The sequence below is a fragment of the Mustela lutreola genome, chromosome 15, assembly GCF_030435805.1.
Source record: "Mustela lutreola isolate mMusLut2 chromosome 15, mMusLut2.pri, whole genome shotgun sequence".
In the NCBI taxonomy this organism is placed as follows: domain Eukaryota; kingdom Metazoa; phylum Chordata; class Mammalia; order Carnivora; family Mustelidae; genus Mustela; species Mustela lutreola.
Window position 1 is genome coordinate 44738445 of NC_081304.1, and position 14561 is coordinate 44753005.

Sequence of the window (14561 nt, forward strand, 5' to 3'; positions counted from 1 at the left end):
GCATTGCCATTGTGATTCTGTGTCTCCTTTCCTGGGGAGTTGTCCTGCAGGTCTCCATGGCACCCACACTGTTTTCACAATGCCACCAAAGGTGCAGGAGGGCTGGGAGGGGGTAGGTTTTCATGGGTCCGCCTCCTGGATGGCTGAAGGTCATGCCTGAGCCCTACCCCCATGCCCCGTCCAGCCCCCTGCCCTGCCCCCATCCCCAGCGGCTGTGTTCGGCTGTGTTCGGACCACAAAAACAGCAACCTCCTCCAACAGCAGCCACGTCCTCTCCTCGCCTTGTCCTTTCTCCTCCTCGACCTACTTCAGATGTAGAAGACGTGTGTTTGTGCCTCATTACCAAGATGAATTTTTTTCATTCAGCTACTCATGTTTCCTCAATTCCCAGGAAAAGTCACTTAATTCGTCTGCCCTGTGGGCCTGCTCTGGCTGCTTGTGTGTTGCCCAGGCTGCTTGGCAGGAATTGACTTGGCTGCTGTTGCAGGACGGACCAGACACCACACACGCACACACACACACACACACAGGAGGCAACATTTGCCTCCCTCCAGCATCTAAGGAACAGAATATCTCCACGAGGGCACACTTCTCTCTTGCTGTTCCGGAGCCTGTGGTGTGGCTTTTCTGCCCCCACGCTGGCTTCTTTCTTGGCCATTCTGTGCAGTTCAGAGCCCATTCTGTTCACTCCGTTGTGCCGCTGACCTTGAACTCAGGGTCATCAGGACAGAAGCAGCAGAGGAGCTGACAAGCAAGGGTGGCCTCTGGGAAGCACACAGCCTTCCGAGATCAAGGCCAGGAGCTTCCCAGAGAGAGAAGGCGGGGGAGTTGTGGCCACTGGGTCACTCCCTGCGGCTCTCTGGGGACTCTCCGCCTAGCTCAGCTTCCTGCCAAGCCCCGCCTCCCAGAGCTCACCGGTGGTGACCCACAGTGCAGGGCTGTGTGAGAATGTGTAGCACAGAGGTGTGTTGTGATCCAGGATCTGGAGCACAGGGCCCCCGGAGAGCTGGAGGGCTGCAGAGAAGAGCTGGTTCTCAGCCAGCTGGGCCCAGGAGGGTGGGCTCTGAGGTCCCAGGGGAGGGCGTTTCAGGAGACACAGCTGTGTAGAGGCAGGGTGAGAGGGAGAGCTCGGACTGGTAGCCCATGGGCCATAGCTGGCAGTTGAGGGTGTGGGGGAGTGCCGGTGGGGGGCAGGTGGACGGGGAGAGACAGGCTGGGGGAGGGAAGGAATCTAGCGGGCTGCTGAGGATCCTATAGGCAGCAAAGCCATCGAAGGGTGTGGAAAAAGGAAAGGACAAACAGGTGGGTCTTTGGGGAGGTTCCTTCCAGAGACAGATTTGGATGAGGGAATGCATAGTGGGTTGGGGAGCCTGCTGGATGCTGAATTATCCAAGTAGTAATAACAGGGGCCTGAATTCAGAGAGGAACAACCAGGATGGAGACTCAAAAGACAGAAAGGAGTTGTAAATAACAGAAGCTGCCAGTGATTGAGAGCCCACTGAATTACCGTCCGCCCTGGGAGGTCATGGTCCCCACTTTGCAGGGGAGGAAACAGGTGTGTGTTTGTCCCTTGCCTGGCCGCACGAGGGTCAGTGGCAGGGTCAGATGGCCTTGCCCAGGTGCTATGCTTGTGCTCAGGGCCTGGCATGCCGGGCTGGGGCAGGAGCAGGCCTGGGGAGTGGCTGGTGGGACCAGTTGGGGCATGCAAGATCTGAGGCCGCAGCATCTGAAGAGGGACCCTAGAGGGAGCCGAGCAGCCCAGAGGTGGATGTTGCGGGGGTGAGGGGAGACTGAAGTGACCTGGGAGAAAGTGAAGGTCTGGGTTGAGTAGAAGACTCCCACCTCAGGCGGCATGTTGGGAGAGTAGGGGGCAGCTGGCTTCTCCCTTTGACCCTGCCTAAATGACTCATCCAGAGACATTTCTATGACTTACTGTCCCCACGTGGGTGTCCTGCTTTTGACACTTCAAAAGCAGGACACCCACGTGTATAGCCTGTGAGCCAGGATGGGTCACTGGGCACCTGCTCCATACAGTCAGGTCACCCAGGTGTGACAGGGATCACCCTGAGAAGGATGGATCCATGTTAATGTCAGGGGAGCTGCCCAGTAGGGTGCTGGGGGGCAGAGGCTGTTGGAGAGAGCTGGGCCACCAAGGAGGGCTGGTTCTCCTCTGCTCTGGGGTAGGCGCTGCCCCAGCCTCCTGATTGTCCCTTGTGAGGCCACCTTCTTGTGCTCCCTCTTGACAGTGCCCCTACTCGGGCTTCACCTTGAGCCCTGACTCTGCCAGCACCTGCGCCTCCAGCTCTGAGTGTGGCATTCTGGGGACACTGCCTGCTCCCTGTTCCTCTCCTGCACCAGGGACCCAAGGTCTGGGGGCACTCCATCGGGGGTCAATACCAATTTTTGTACAGCCTTTGAACTGGAATGGCTTTTACATCTGTAAATGGTTGAAAAAAATCGAAGATAGATATCTTGTGACACATGGAAGTTACATGAAATTTAAGTTTCAGTGTCCATCAAGTTCTGTGGGAACAGGCTCTGCCACTTCACATACAGCTGCTTTGACTTGACAGTGGCACCCTTGAATCATTGTGACAGAGAGCCTAAAATGCTTACTTTCTGGCCTTTTGCCAAAAAAGTGTGCCAACCCTTGTCCCAACCTGTTAGCATCCCCACAGGGTGCCAGGCCCTCAGAAGTGAGGAGGGGTGTGTGTCGTGGGGGGCTGGGGTGTTGCTGGGGCCCAGAGTATTAAAGGATTTTGTAAGATAGCCTCCCCTTATTTGTATTGGTTCTCTTCATCTAGAATTTATTTTCCCCCTTGGAATTTCAAAAAATACTTTTCACCTTTGCATAGAGGTGCTGCCTCTGTTCACCGTCTCCCTTGCGCGAACTGCCTCTCCCCTCTCTGCCTCAGTTTCCTGACCTGGAAATGAAGACTAGGGATAGCACCTACCTCACACAGGGGCGGGAGGGGCGGAAGGAGTGAGGTATATGGTAAGCTCTAGAAACAGTGCCTGGCATATGGTAACTGCATAATAATTCTAGAAATCAAACAGTACAGAGCATGTAAAATTCAACTCCCCACCCCCCATCCTTCACAGCCTGGGCATTTGTCCTTCTGCCCCCTTCTGTCTCCACATGTGTACAAGTAGGCATAGGTGTGTATACATACATAACTGTAAATGGGACCATAATATATTCTTTACTCTTTGGTTTCCTTTTTTTTTTTTTTTTAACCTTTTTTTTCTTTTTTCACTTAATAACATCAAAGATATCCCCCTTCAGGTCTGTACATGGAAATCTAATTCCATCTGTAGGAGCTGTACGACGTAAGAGAACTTTTCACACTTCTCTGTGACCCTTCTCTTCTAGGCTGCTCACAAACACCCTCTGGGGGTCGGGATTGGGGAGGGACGCGGGGCCCAACCCCTCTCCCCCTTAGGTGTGTTCTCTCCCCCCAAGTCCCACCTCTTCCAGGGCCACAGCCCCACTCTGCAGCTCAGGCTTCTCTGGTGCACATGCGTGAGCACACTCACTCCTCTCCTCCACCAAGCCTGCAGTCCAGCTGGGGCTGCGAGTCAGGTTCTTTCCCAGAAGGGAGTGCGAGGATGGACATATCTACTGGGGTGCCTACGACTGTAGGTGCGAGCCATCTGCATCTGTCACCAGTACCGGCCAGCCTTGCCCACACCTGCAGCAAGTGGCCCTGCAGTCAGGAGAGCCTGCCATAGGCACATCTCTGTTCCGATCCCCCCAGGGGACCCTGGGGCAGCATCCCAGGGCCTCGGTCTCCCCCTCCCTTGCCCCCGCCCCAGCAGAGGGAAACCATGAAGTAAGAGGGTCTCTCGGGCCCTTCTAGCAATTTCTTCCTGTGAAGCTCAGGCTGTGTCAGCCTTTGCAGCCTTCCTGCCCCAAGACCTGCTCCCCAGGGACCAGCACCAGCCTCACAGATCACGGAGCAGCAGCTGAGAGCTAAACCTCGTTTCTCAAGCCTCCGGAACGCAGCTGGGTTTCTTGTTTTAAAGCCGTGATCAGTTTGTTTCCCAGTGTGCTTTGGCTCTGGCTGTGGTTGCTTCCCTGTCCTCTCAGCAGGAGGAAGCCAGTGTGGGCGTTGACATGTGCTTCTGAGAGTTCCTTTGCCTCTGATGTTTCTCTGATGCCACACGACCCTCACAGCCCCTCTCAGAGGTAGGTAGGCAAAGGGCAGTGATTATACCCATTTTCCAGATGGAGAAATAGGCTAAACGAGCTACTCTCACTGCTCATTTCAACCCTTTGCCCATATATCCTGTGGGAAGTAGAGATTGCTAAAGACATGTAGGAGACCCTGCAAAGGAAGGTGCTGTCTGGTGCTAGCTTGCCGGTGGGATACCAAGGCTATTGACAAAGTGCATTCCCCTTAGAGCCCACCATCATAGGGTGCAGTGCCCAACCCTAGCACCTGCCCCCCCTCCTGAAGCAGACCTATTACAGAGTGAGCCTGGGGACTTACCCTGATTTGTCACACCCCTGAAGTATCTGAGTGGCTGGATGTGTGTTGGGGGGGAGGTCTGCTGGGGGTTCTTGAGTGGTGAACCAGAATCACTGGGAGGCCAGCTCCTCACTGAGCGGGCAAAGGCTTCTGCAGGCTTGGGTTAGGGTGTTGGGGACTGCGGTTGGGCCTCGTCCCTGAGGACACCTGTCTAGCACGCCCTCAAGCCCCATCCAGGCTTAGCAGCTCTTTTCCTGGGGTCTGGGCAGGGTAGCTTTGAGAGAACATGGACAGCAGGAAACTGTTGGCAAATCTGTTTAGTGGCTGTTACCAGGAACAGTAATTTCGTGCAGCCTCTTGTCCTCTGTTGTAAATAACAGATAATGACATTTCCAGGCAGTGGTGTGGCCCTCACCTCTCCGGCAAGCTGCCACACTTCGGAGGGCCTGCGATTCTTCATCACTCTCCAATGGCCTCTGTTTTTCCCTTCACGACATTTCCCTTCTGGCTGTTTGCTGTTCGCTGACCTTAACTCAAGGTGGATTTAGCTGGTTCTCTGTTCCCCCACTGTGAGGAGCATAGGGCGCCTCTCCTGCTGAGAGGAGAGCAGGGAATGCACTCTCCTCCCAGAGCTCCCGTTAGCCCGGGCTTCCAAACCAAGAAAGAACCAGGCCCTTCTCAGAGACAGCTTGGGGACTCTGTAAGGTCCCTTCCAAACCCTTTCCTCACCTTTGTCATCCTACCTTCTGTGGGAGGCGTATCTTGACAGATGGAGAAGCTGAGACCAGGAGGCCTTCCCGAGACCCCTCCTGCCTGGGAACCATATTTGCCTTGCTGAGCTTCCAGGTGTAGCCAGGAGTGTGGCTTGGGCCCTCCGGGGAGAGGGGCCTGAGTTCCCGGAGCCCCTGCAGAGCCTCCCCACTCAGCTCCTGACTGCCTGCAGTGGAGACTCATTCCTTTTCCAGCTCATTCTCTGCTCAGGTGTGATTGGTGTGCTGTTCCCTACGGCCTACACCATCAAGTCTCACTGTGCCCACATGGTACCCATGGCCTCCTGTCCATTCCCTGGGCACATGCTGGGGACGTCAGCAGCATAAATGAAACACCTGGGCTAGGGGGCCTGAGGCTGGGGCCTGACTCCACCCTGCCTAGACCGGTCACTGCTCTCCTTGGCGCTCTGTTTGGGCTCATCAGCAGGGCCCCTCCTTGACCATTAGTGCTGCTGCTCCTGGAATGTTCTGAAGCCCTAGGGTGTTTGTCTAGTCTGCTGTGTTTTTCAAGTTTAGGGAAAAATAAAAATCAGTTCCAACAGGGTATTTTTTAGCTCCAAGAATGTTTACTGTGTCCCAGGCACTGGAGGGAGAGGGTATTTTCACATTAACTTACCTTTTGAGCGTAATGATAATCCTGTGAACTCAAAGAAGGCAGTGCTGACCCCGAGGACAGGTGGGGGTCCCGAGGTGTTGGAATGTCCCGTGCCGAGGTGGTGGGCGCAGGAATGGGGGATTGATGGGGTCTCCTGACTTGAACCAGGCGGACCCTAGTCTCATGACAGCTTCTCACAGACCTTGGTCTCCTGATTGGCTTCTCACAGACCCTGACCAGCCACCCCCAGTCTCCCCAACCCTCCCGTTTCCCAACCTTGTTCTTTGGCCAAGCAACTTGAGGTCGTTGGAGAGTTGGCAGTCTTGTCCAGCTTTGGGCCCCATGGTTGTGCTCCAGGTCCCCTTCCGCCTCCTCCAGGTACTGGCCCCTGTGACAGCCCCTTGCCCTTCTGTGCTTTCCCTCTCCACCAGCTCCATCCCTAAGAATCCAAGTGTTCAAGTCCCCTTCAGACTAAGCAAACATTTATTGAGCACCTTGGGCACCATCCAGGCTTCTAGAGCTCCCTCAGGGAACGAGGTGGTCAAAGCTTTGGACTTCCCAGAGCACCTTCCAGGGGTGGTGAAATCAACATGGAAAGTTCCCTGATCTGCAGCCAAGTTCCCCAGCTTTAGTCCTCCCTCTTTGTCTGTTGCTTGGCCTTCCTCCCCAGCCCTGGTCCCATGTACCAGCTACCACAGGCAGCTATTCCAAGGGAGTCCACTCACACTGCAGGCAGTAGCATGTCCAAAGCCTGACCTTCTTCCCGCCCTGTTTACTTCACGACCATACAACCTGTTGTCCACGCTAGCAGCCCAGAATGACCTGGCATCATTCCTTTGCCTCGCCTCCCTTACCCAACCGGGAGCTGGAATTCCATAGGCATTTAGGAATGTTCTGGAAAAAGAACCTTTGCTGAGAATGTGGAGGACAGATCGGCCAGGAACGTGACTGAATCACTCAGCAAAAGTATTTTTTCTGAAACCCAGATCTGATCTGTCCCTCCTGTCCTCAAAACCTGTGGCATCCCCGCCTTGCTTATCGCTCGGCCCCTCCCTCCTTCCCTGGCTGACTTCATGCCAGGGACCTGCTAAAGTTGGGCATTTGAATGCAAGCGATGTCCTTTTTCTCCAAGGAGTCATCCATAATCTTAGAGGGGGCACAGTCCCAGGAGAGACCATTTCAGTATGATGCAGTCAACACTCTAGAAATGTCTACTCATTGTGGAAGTGCACACGAGGGAGTAACTAGTACTTCGCCGGGAGGGGGGGGTAGTGGTAAATCAAGGAGGGAGCCTTGGAAGAGGAGACATTCGCTTTGTGCCTGAAGGACGTTTGCTAGGCATGAAGCAAGCCTGGGAAAAAGCTTGGAAGCATGGAAGTACCTAGAGTGTCGGGAGCAGACAGTGGGGTGTGGATGGGGGGCCGGGCTGGGAGGGGCCAAGGATCGGGATCCTCAAGTGTGGGTGTGTATGTTTTCTTCTCTCTCTGCTCCTCACCTGGGAGCCTTGCTGGGCTTGCAGCCTGCTCCAGAACCTGGGGTTAGCGGCCTTCAGAGGTGTTTACTGAATGTTCTGGGCCTGCATGAGCTCTGGCCTGCAGCTAAGGTTGCTGCCCACCAACTTCTAGGGAGAGGGATGGTGGAGGCTTAACAGAGCCTCTTGACTTGCGTCTTCCTGTAGAGATTTCAAGTCTTCCAAACATGGGGCTGTAAGGTCAGTGTCTTTGGGGTCACAGACCCTGGAGCCGCAGAGTTTGTGCGCTAGGGTCTGTTGGGCAGACCTGGCCAAAGGCTCCTTGCGTGGCCAGCACTGAGACCACAGTGAGTGTCCCCCATCCAAGGTGTGGCTTTGTGGTGGACCCTGAGAGGCCAGGCTTACTTGGAGCTGAGTGCTGAGAGGGTGCTGAGAGGGGCAGGGCATTTTCAAGATGCTGGATTGTGAGGACTTAAAAAAAAAAAAGAAAAAAAGATCCAGTCTTTTCTTCAGCTGTGATTCCAAGAACCAAGTTTCCTGTAACAGAACCCAAGCCAAATTTCTACCAGGTGGCAGGTGGCTCTTCCAGTGAGAAATTATCTGTGAGAGGCCTAGGCTTCTGAAAAGCAGAGGTTGATGGCTGCAGCCCTGGCTGGGCTGAGGGAGGCCAGAGCTGGCTCTGGGACTTTCGGTTCCTTGTGTTCACATTCCTGGCACAGCCAATGTCTGTCTGTTCATTTCCTGGGCCCTAGAAGCATCCTTCTTAACAAGTGGGGGGTTGTAGAGGGCCATGGGCAAGAGGCAAGATCAGGACCGGGATCCCAGTTCAGCTTTCCACTTCCCTTGTGTGACCCCAGACAAGTTACTGAATCTGTCTGCCCCGTTCCTGTCATCGTTAAATGAATAATCCGTGTGAAACCCCCATGCTGTGCCCAGCACATGGTATGCATTATATAAGCTCTTGATTTTATTATTACGGACCTGCCCCCCCCCCACTCTGCCACTTCCTTGTAACACGAACTTGGTCAAGCCACCCCACTTCTCTGGGCTTCCAATCCCTCATCCATGACATTCAGATCATAAAACCACCCTCGCAGGGCTGTTGCGAATGTAAACGAGATTGAATATGATGATGATAATGTGTGTTGAACGCTGAGCATGGTGCCGGGCTCAATAAATGGTGGCTATTATCATTATTATGAGTTGTAATTCTAAGTAACCACACAGCAGGGAGCAAGATGGATGGAAGCTGGCTCCCTCCACCACCTGGGCCTTTGCCTGCCCTCCCTCCTGACAGAGTAGAGCTGGAGAGCGACAGGCCACTGTGTTACATGGTGGGGCACACCATGGAGACCACTGGTCCCAGCCTCGTCCCCCAGGGACTCTGGTGGAGCCCGCTGGACCTGCGGCTAGGAGTCTGGGGGACAAGATGGCCTCAGCCATTGCTCAGGCACCGTCCATTCCAGGAACCCAGGCTGGCAAGCCAGGTGCAGAAGCAAGGAGTTCTTCCCCTGGGCTGGAAGGAGCTAATCCAGGCTCAAGGATTATAGTTCAGGACTTGTCAGAGCCAAGCCAGGGGAGCAGCAGGCTGCATTGGGAGCTTCTGGAAAGTTTGAAGGTGGAACCCATTGACTGCTATATTCTTTCTCCCTTGGCCCATTGGCTCAGTGACAAGCAAGCCCTGAGGTGCACACCAGGCCCAGGAGATTTTAGGAGGGTTGTGTTCAGGGATTTGATAGAACCGTTCTCAGAGGAGTGGCAAGTTCTTAGGCATGTTGATTCCCATTTGTCTGGAAGAGAGGCAAAAACCAGACACAGTCTCTGGTCTGAGAGGTGATGCTGAGGAGAAGTAGGACCAGGAAGAGTTAGTGGGGTTGTGTGGGGAGGGGTGGTATCCACCCCCGCTCCCCATCCCAGTCAGCCTGGCAGCTTCATCTTGCCCAAAGTAGCCTATGACCCTGTCAGATGCACACAGTGGGGCACGAGCACAGAGATGATCCAAAGTCACATCCAATTACAATTTCTTATCATCTGCTTGTGAATGTTAAAAAACCCAGACTTTCGTCAACTTCCCTCTCCACTCGGGGCTCGGTGCTCACTGGCTGGAGTGAGGTGTTTTGGAAGCTAGTCCTGAAATCTATGGTGCTTCTTTTCCATTGGGAGAGGCGTCTGGGGGCTGGGCGGGCGGTGGGGGGGGCTGATGGGCGGATGTCAGCGGCTCATCTGGTGGGGGTGGGCCTGCTGCAATCTGGCCATGCAGCCTCCCAGAAGTCTGGGTGAAGAGGGGAACTTGGCCCTGCATGGCCATGCACCTGCCACCTGCACCCAGGATGGAGAGAACTGGTGTGTCCCTAGGCCAGCATTATGGTGGGAAGCACAGAGAGAGTTGACTTCCTTCTGAAATTCTCCGGTTGCCTCCTGGCTAGTGTCTCAGATGGAGCAGCAGATGGCTGGCGTTCTCGAGGCTGCACGTCTTTGGGCCCCAGTGACTCGGTACTTACAGGCAATCAGGGCTGAGGTCAGCGTGCCCGTCGCCCCACTGGCCCTGGGTGAATGGGAAGGAGGCAGTGCCTGGCTGTGTCCTCTCCCACTTGAGGCATGACCTTGTCTACAGTTCCGGAGCGGGGCTGGCTCTGCCATCACTTGGAGGTGTGGGGGGTGGTTGGATTGGTATCTGTCTGGGCAGCTGCTTGGAGCTCAAATACCATGGGGTTCCCAGCCCCGCTGTCCATGGCCAAGTTCCTTAATCTCAAGCCTCAGATCCCTCATATGTAAAAGCGGGACAGTAATACCCACCTTCTAAGTTATTATGAAAATTGATAAAGTTCTACATAAAACACCTAATTTGGTGCCTGCTGTCGCATAAGTGCACCATGGACTATATAAATATTTATAATATGTACATGGGTATCTCAACTATGTGAAGTCACCTGGCAGCAGGTTCCTGATATAGAAACTAGGTTCCTGATACAGAAACTGGGAGACAAGTCCATCCCCAGTGCCTGCACTCCTGGCCCACGGGGGCTGGTGAAGCCCCTCCAAACCTGGCTCATGTCTCCAGGGTTGAGCAGGGCTGAGCCTCTGATCTGGGGGTCAGGGACTCAGTGACATCATCTGGGAGAGGCTGAGGGACAAGGCTGATGATCTACATTCAAGCTATAGTCAACCAAAAAGTCCTTTCTCCTACCTATTTGTGCATGTGCTTTCGGCTTCTTGAATCCATCCTGACCCACAAAAATCCAGATCTGGCAAAAAATGAACTTGGGGTGAGTGATTTCCCAAAGCATTCCTTTAAATAGGAATTCTGCTTATCCGTTGGAAATAGATTTTGACCTAGCATGATGGGATTTACGTTTGGGTTACTAACCTTCCATATATTTTTCTGTGCGTATACTGACTTCTAAATAGATACAGGCACTTATGCATATTTATACAGCAGAGTATCACATTCTGCATACTGTTTATAACGTGCTCTTTAAATTTAATTTATTGTGAGTGTTGCTCCATTTCAGTACAAATACAGCTTTGCTGGGATTGTTTCCACTTTTTTTGGTTTCTGTCATCAGCATTTTTACTGCTGCATAGCTTTCCCTGAAATGCGATCGAATGGTTCCTTGTGGAGAATTCGATCTCTGGCCCTGGGAGCACATCCTGTGGCGGGAGGGGCATGCTTGCTCCTCCCACTGCTTCCTGCAGGTGCTGCCCACATTCGGGGGGGGGGGGGCGGCCCTGTGTCCCCTCACTCCCCGGGAGTGGGACAGCCGCTCCGTGAGTATCACAGCGGCGTGGGTCCTCACAAGGGTGTCTCACCTACAGATTACCCTGAGTCACCCTCAGATGATCGGAACTCCCCAGGAAGTCCTTTTCTAGATGAGTGTTGCCAGTTCATAAACTCCTCTGATCGGAGGGACACCGAGCCACTGAGGACAAGGGGTCATGCCTTGTTCATCCCCTTCCTTCCTAGAACAGAGCCTTGTGTCAGGTATCAGATGTTTGCTGAAGCACCAGATATTCTCAAATGAACCATCTTCAATATTCATGTCTACTGCCCAGCGTACATGTCCCGGCCTCCTTGCATGAACCATTTGAGCGCATTTCCATCTCTCTCTGCTTGACTGAGCATCACGCACGAGGCTTTCTAAGGGACGACTGATGGTGCTGTGAAGCCCTCAGGAGGTGTCGAGGGCCGTGTAGCTGTGTCCCGCTAGCTAAATGCTCTCCGACCCCTGGTCCTATGAGGCCTCGGGGTCTGCATGCCCAATGGTGGCATTCCTGCCTGCTGTGGGCCCTGCGCCCCCTCCCTTCTCCTAACCAGCAGCAGCTTGGGAAGCTCCACAGACCGTGGGTTCTCCCTGAAATGGGTTGGGGCGCTCACAGTGAGGAGGTAAAGGCCTGGCCTGGGAATAAAATGCTTGAGATCCGGAGCAAGTGGCCTCTCAGACCTTTTGTACTTCTGCTCCCATGGCGTGGTGTGGGAAGGTGAAAGTGTTGGATTGCAGGGCGGTGGTTTGAGGAGTAGAGGGGTGACCCAAGTGGCCTGGATGATGATGATGTCCAAGAGGGCACCTGATGGGACCATGGAATGAGTCTGCACACACAGGTGGCCTGCAGGATATACCCCTGGGCACGCAGGAGCAGTCACGGGGAGGCAGGGAACACATCCCTCCTCTCCCCCATGCCCCCACATCCTTTACAAAGGACCCTCAGTGTCATTTCCTCTGGGAGTGGGCCAGCCTGGCTGGATTCCTGCCCCATGCCCTGAGGCAGAGGCCCACCTGGCCAGCCATCCTGCCACTGCAGACACTCTGTCCCCTGTCCGGGCTCTCCTGCTGCCCTTCTGGTGAGCACCATGTGGTGTGGGTGGGAGTGCACCCTGGCCTGTGCTGCAGACTGTTTCCTGTCTCTGGGGGTCTCAGCTCCCCAGCAGTTCGGCATGTTCTACGAAGGGCTATGTCTTGGCTTTTCTCAATGATAATACTAAACGTATCTCCTGTTTATTTGTTCATGCATTCCACAAGTATTCATTGTGCTGGTCACCGGAAACAGGAAAGTGAACAGAAATAGACATGGCCTCTGACAGCCTAGTAGAGGCAATGATAGTCACCACACCTGAGGGTAAAAATCTTGACCTGACAGTGGAGGAAAACAGGAAAGAGACTGTTACAGAAGCTCCACTGAAGTACGAAGTCCGGGAAGGCTTCCTTGAAGAAGTGGTGCTTTTTGCTGAGGTCTGAAGGATGCATAGGTTAACAATGAGAGAGCATGACCAAGTATATCCCAGACAGAGGGAGCAGCACTTGCAAAGGTCCTGTGGTGGAAGAAGCAAGTGAAGACCAGGGCCTGAAGGCAAGCCCACATGGCTAGGTCTCAGAGCCTGGAGAGCAAGGTGGTAAAGCTGGGGAGAAGGGTGTGAACTGAGGCAGATGAGGAGGTTCCAACCCAGGCAGGCATGGCACACCATGTAAGAGCAGGTGGCCTCCATCCAGAGAACAACAGGAAGTCTCTGGAGGTTTTTAAGCTGGCAGGGACAGGAGAAATGACATGATTAGATTTGCATCTTGAAAAGATCACTCCTGCTGCTATGCCGGAAGCAACTGGAGGCTGGCCAAAGTGGGGGTGAGGAGATGTGCTGGGAGGCCACGGTATAGGCAGGGGCACTGGAGATGACTGCAGTGTGGACTGGGGCGGTGTGGGGGGCGGGCCACGATGAAGGGGAAGTGACTATACCAAGGGAGATGTAGAGTTCTCAGCGATGGATTATTTGGTGGGAATGAGGGAGGGAGAGGACCGAGGACATTTCCAGGTTTGGGCCTGTGTGTCGACTGATGGGTGCTGGCATCCTTCGCTGAGACAGGTGTGCGGGGAAGAACCGTGGTTGTTGCTGCTCTTTACCACATAGTACGCTAAGCACTTTCATGAATCATCTCCTCGCTCCTCCCAACAGTGGGAGTCTGCCAGTTACCACCGTTTTACGGGCAAAGAAGTGCGGCTCAGAAACAAGTCCAAGTTTGCATCTATATGGCGGATTGTACTTTCCTGCCCAAAGCCTGTGTCCTGCGGCCTGAGCCACCCGCTCTGAGCTGCAATACATTTTTGCAAAAGGGACGTGGAGGGAAAGAAGAGCGAGCACATGCACGCTGAAGGCCGGGAGCCTTGTTGATTCTACTCCAAGGCTGACCCAGGAGCTAGACTTGTACTGTTTAACGCCCACATGGTTGCAGCTGCAGGAAGTGACAGAGAGCCACGGCCCGGCCTGCAAGCTGGAGCTCTCTCCCCCTGGGCAGTTCCACTCCGTGGAAACCCATCTCAGGCAGGAAGTAAGGGACCACCCCAGACCCCTCCCCCCGACACTGCCCCTGACATAATGGTGCAGTGTTTCCTTTGCACTGAGTTGATATCATGGCTGCCTTGTCCTCTCTGTCCTGGGCTTTTTAAAATGCCACCTGCCTAATTTTCTTCATTGGAACCTTGGAGCAAAGACCAAACCCATAAGGAGAAAAGGCTCATTATTCTCTTATTGATCCAAGATTTAATAGAGCAGCCATTGTGTATTATTTGAACTGGAGCATGTTATCTTTTTGCTGGCCCGAATTCCCCAGCCAGAGACGCTGCAGACCCATGAAGATGGCAAAGGTGGCGAGAACTGGGGTTCTCCTCCAGTGATAGCTGTTAGCTTGAAAGCAGGTTTGTGCGTGGGCTGGGGCAGCACCCCACAGGATAAGAGGCAGAGGGCACACTGGGGACATGCAACCCATCCCTCTTTCTGAGAATTGACCAACAGCCTTTGTCGCAGCTCTTGGAGGGCGGCTGGTCCATGCCACTCCTGTCCCCAGGCTGGGCGGTCTGTGTCCCACGGTCTGCGAGGAGAAGACAGCACGGCCATTCTGCGCTCTCCCCCAGTTTCTTGCAGTGCCTCCAGCAGCGCAGATGTTCATTCCACCAGATATTTATCGAGGGAATGTGTGTGCCCACCCTCCCAGCCTCACTTCCAAGTGTTCGCTCCTGGAACCCGTGTCCTGCAGCTGGGGAGCAGTGTGGCTGCTCCCCCACCCCCAACAGAGCCTTGACCCAGGGTCATCCTGCGTTGCCTTCTCTGCCTCGTCAAGAGGCATCAGCCACACGCCTGGGGACATGAATCAGCTCCCTGGAGAGCCCTGGGCACCTGCTGGGCACCTGAGCTGGGGAGGGAGTTATCCAGTTTCCTGGGTTCTGGAAGAAGGGAGCCTCCTAAATCCTGACTGTCCCCCCACTTG

General features: G+C 54.3%; 1 protein-coding gene across 6 annotated transcripts in view; it reads left to right on the top strand.

Moving 5' to 3' along the window:
- Nucleotides 1-14561, top strand: part of RPH3AL (rabphilin 3A like (without C2 domains)) — a 130514-nt gene that overhangs the window by 55970 nt on the left and 59983 nt on the right. The gene's annotated exons all lie outside the window — the stretch shown is intronic.